Consider the following 5,057-nt stretch of genomic DNA (forward strand, 5'->3'; position numbering starts at 1 on the left):
GGGACGAGAGCTAAAGAAAGGAGGCTTGAACGCAAGAGGTCAAGCATGCGAGGAAGAGTTAAGTGCATCGTGAGAGTCCAAGTGCAAGAGAAATATACTCAAAAAGGGAAACCCTAGGTTTAGGATTTTATCAGTTGACTGGTATCTAGACCAGTCAACTGTGGTAAGGTACATAAAGTTTCTGTGCCAAATGACTATGGCATCAGTCGAATGGTGCAAGGACCAGTCTTCTGGTAAAAAGTCATTAGCATAATCATGAATTTTGTGGAGTGTCGTCGGGTGTGTCCAACAGTACACCAATTGACTGATGGAGACATCAGTCAACTAGTAACCAAAAAATTAGCCTATATATTTTTCCCAAGCTCTATATAATGAAGCTTGGGGGTGCCTGGCTTGGGTGACAAAATTAGACTTGGTTAAAGCCTAATTAAAGTCTTTAAGTTCCCGTGTGATCCAAGTGTCTTGATCGAGTTGTGGTGAGGTTTCTCCACCGACAAGGAGACTTGAGCTAGCTAGAGGTTTCAGGGATTAATCAACCGACGGATAAGGATCATTCATTTTACTAAAATCCATAGAGTAGGATCCCTAATCTCTGAATCACATAAATGAACATGTAGTGGTTTGCTCTTCTTGTTTTTGTAGTTTAGCTTTCATAGTTGTATTTGTTTGTTTATTTTTTGCTATGCACTAACGAATACATAGGAAGCAAATGATTTAGGGTGATCATCTATTCAACCCCTCTTGTAATCGGCCCAAGATCCTAATCACTGAGGAAGCTGGTATTAGAGTGAGGACACCCCCTGTCGGACTAACCGCCGAGGAAGCTAAGGATGATCGACTTGATTGTTCCATCGAAGTATGAAAGGAGAAGTCTATGGGATATCACCTTTTGGATGGTGAAAATGAAGGCTTTCTTTGACACAGATTAGGATACCATGATGGTTGTCGAGGATCCGTTTGAAGTTCCAAGAGACAAGAATAGGAAAAGACTTTGACCACATTATTGGGCCAAGGAGCAAACCTCACAATCAAAGGCAAATAAAAAGGTAATATTGATTTTGATTGATATTTTGCCTAATTATGTGATCAGTGATGTAGGTGAGTATGAGAACGCTTATGATTTGTGGAGCAAGATAAAGATGGTTATAAGCAAAGAACCTAAGCTTACACATAAAGAAGAAAAAGTCTGAGGAAAGGGACGTAGTGGCTCAACTGGAGGAGGAGCCACTTGAAGTTGACATGTATTCAACTTTCGAGGAGAAGGAAGATGAGGAAGTGTTTTCCACATGTTCAAAGGTTGAAGAAGAATTCAAGACAAGTGAAGAGGAAGTCTTGAAAGTCAACCTTGTAAGCATCTCCACCGAAGTCAAGTCAAAGGACCACATCGTTTGCTTCAGTTACAATGAGAAGGGACACTACAAGAGTAGGTGTCTAATGGGTAGGAAGAAGGTAAATCCTAAACTCATTCAAGTTATTTTAGATGCTAATGTGGGTAGGTTTGATTGGGGAAACTCGTATAGGTGTATGAGATCCTTTGGAGATAAATACACGAGTTTAGGGTCAGTTTGGATGATTAAGTTTTGACAATTGGGATATAATTAGATCATTTTTTATATTAGATAAAGGGAGAGAAGTAAAGTTTAAGTAGAAAGCCTTAAATACCTTTACGGTGAGAAATTCCTAGCTCAATGGGGAGCTTGGGTGTAGGGGGAGTCTTGTGATAGGTTCCAATGCATGTTGCATATTTTATTAGAATGGTTGATTGCTATTATGTTTTTCCTAACTTAAACATATTACCAAATATCAAAAGGGGGAGATTGTTGGAAGCAATCTTGAGGGTTCGGTGTAACCATGAGTTTTGATGTTTGGGCAAAGAGTTTAAGTTAGGTTTATACTTGTATTTGATATGTGTATTTGAGTTGTGCAGGTTTACATGATACACATAAATTGATGTCTTTGGGTCCACTAAATGATGGAGTATCTGAGGGACTATGGACAAGGTAGCAAGGATAAACCAAGGAAAGCACACTTTGAGGCATACGTGAAGGATGGTATTGAGATCCTTTCATGGTCCAAAACATTCATCAGGCGAATCAATTGTTAGGCGTCCTTCCCTGCAGGGGTGCCAGATTACTCCTTTAACCTCAGATACGAACGGGTAGCAAACTACAGCCCGAGCAGAAATAGCCCGCTTACCCCGTCCTCAAATGTTTGTTCGACTCACCCTTGTAGACCTGCAAAGAAGACACCAGCTCAGATTTAGTTCAGTCTAATTTAGCTTGTAGGGAGCTCAGCTTGGTCACTCACAGGTCCAAGTCAAGCTGTCACTATAGTATTGTTAGATCCTTAGCCTTTGCCTCCCTAGTCATGTCGGAGATTGCAGAAGCATGCATTATTTTCAGGTCATATAATTTCGTAGTCCTTTGCACTAAGTCCATAGAGTCTTTTTTCTTCATAGAAAGTTTGGCTTGGGCTTTAGACTCGGCGACAAACAGATGCACATTGAGTTCCTTCCATTTCAAGTGCTGGAGATTCAGGACTTGTAACACCTCCACTAAGGATTCCTCCTTCTCAGCGAGTAGTTGAGTTTGATGTTGTGCTTCTCACTGCGGCTGTTGGATCTCTTTAATTAGAGTCTTGGGATGAGATTCTAGCTCCATTACTTTAAGGTATTTACTGAAAAATAGAGAAGCACGGCAAGGTCGCCTAAAGATAAGGAAGAAGTACAGTAAGGAGGAGAGGAGAGTGTTAGGAGCCGGGGGAGGGGCCCCCTTTCTCAAAGAATGATCATAAGATAAACCATATGATCTCATCAGAAGAAGAGTCAACTCCTAGAACCATTGGATCAAAGGCGTAGGTGGATCGTCATAGAAAGTTGCATGTTGTTAGTATTGTCTAGGGGACATAAAGAAGACAAATGCATGGTAGTATTGGAAAGGAGCGATAGTTATAGTGGCAGCAGAAGGTGAAGAGAAGCGCCATCACGAGGTTCTTTTCTTGCTTTTAAGACATCTGCAATCTATCCAGTCCGGTCGGCAGCATACGAGCATCTCCTGCCCAATCAAATAGTAAGAAAGCAAATAGACTATGGTCTAGTTAGTTGAACATGAGCTTCCTTCGACTAGACTTGAAAGGGAGGCTTGTGATACAAGAATAGTGGATGCCCCTACTTCTAGGGTGGAGATTGTTGATACAGTCTGACCTGGATGTTGTTTTACTGTTGACACTAATTTAAGTTTGTATCAGATATTTAACTCAGATTAATTACTAATCTAGGTTGACTTGGTTGACCTGATTCGGGAAAAAGTCCAAGTATGGAGACTTGGCACTGGAGAAGTCCAAGCAGGGAGCTTGGCACGAGTGGAAAGTCCTAACTGGGATGTTAGGCAGTTGGAAAGTCCTGGTGAGTGAAGCCAGGCAGTGGGAAAGTCCTAACTGGGATGTTAGGCAGTTGGCAAGTCCTGGTGAGTGAAGCCAGGCAAGGGAAAATCCAGATGGATCAAGGGTGATCGGACATCTGGTGTTGAAAAGTCCAAGAAGGAAGCTTGGCATGCGAAGTCAGAGAGGGCTCGGTAGCTCGTTCTCTAGGACCAGATGAAGTCGGAGAGAGCTAGGGAGCTGGTTTCTCCGGACTAGGTCAGAGAGGGCTCGACCCGGACTGAGTCAAGAAGCTGGATCGGTCGGCAGACCGATCCAGTGAAACCTTGGACACCTGATCGGTCTGCGGACCGATCCAGTGAAACCTTTATACCTGATCGGTCTGCCGACCGATCAGGAATTGATCAGTGGCTACTGAACGTTTACTGATCGGTCTGCAGACCGATCAGAAATCGATCAGTAGCCCACTGTGATTTTACTGATCGGTCTGCGGACCGATCAGAAATCAATCAGTAGCCTACTGAGATTTCATTGATCGGTCTGGAGACCGATCAGGAGGCTTTAAGCACTGGGACGAGCGACATCTGATCGGTCTGGGGACCGATCAGATTAGTGCCTGATCGGTCCGCAGACCGATCAGAAGCTGCGCACCTTCAGAAAGAGCGGCGCCTGATCGGTCTGGGGACCGATCAGATTAGTTCCTGATCGGTCCGCAGACCGATCAGCGATGATACGGTATTGTTTGCTTTGCATGCACTTTTTCTGATTGCCGTATTTGTATTCACCTATCTGTTTTTAACCATTCGCTGTGAGTCTTTCTAGCTTGCAGGTTGCAGGTCACATTCTCATGTCTGGATTCAAATTAAGCTTTATTAAGAGAAGGAGACAAGTATCCTTTTCACTGTAATTTGCTGCAACAAATACATTTGGGGCATCAACGTTCACTGGCGAAATCCGATTACGATTGGGCTGCTCAGTTTGACTTCTTCCCATTGGTTGGTATCCAGAGACGCCAGTGATTTCCATTGGCATGTGTTCAGAGAATCAGAAGAGGAGGAGAGGTGATTGGCTACGCCTGGCTGGCAGCAGCGATTCTGCAGACGGCGGTGATTCGAGCCAGTGAAGCAGAGAGACATAAGAAGGAAGAAGAGGAGTTCAGAAAGGGAACATTCTGAATTTCTCTATCTTTTTTGTGATCAAGCCTTCGAGAGAGCAAGTTGGTGAAGCTGTGAGCTCCTTGCTGAGAAGGTTGATTGTGCGCTCTCTGCTCTGTTCTCTTCTCCGCATGGCTGTAAGCTCATCTTAATATTTTTCTCAGCCACCACTGTAAGTCTTGTGCTTAAATCTATAATCATCTGAGACTTTGTTGAGAGGTTGCTCCACTGAGAAGGAGACATCTTTAGCCAGATCTTGTCCGGGGTGTGATCTACCGAAAGATCAAGGAGTCGTCCTCCTTACGGACACGCCGAGGAGTAGGGGCAAGTTATCCCCGAACCTCGTATATCCTTGTGTCTGCTGTGTGTTTGTTTTCTTTCTTTTTAGTTTTTCTACTTCCGCTGTGCTGTGCTAACAAAGTTCTTGAAGAAATTTCTGTTTAGTGTTTTTCAAAGAGGCTATTCACCCCCCTCTAGCCATCTAAGATCCCAACAAGTGGTATCAGAGCCTGGTGCTCTTCATCT

The sequence above is a fragment of the Zingiber officinale genome, chromosome 2A, assembly GCF_018446385.1.
Source record: "Zingiber officinale cultivar Zhangliang chromosome 2A, Zo_v1.1, whole genome shotgun sequence".
NCBI classification, from domain to species: Eukaryota; Viridiplantae; Streptophyta; class Magnoliopsida; order Zingiberales; family Zingiberaceae; genus Zingiber; species Zingiber officinale.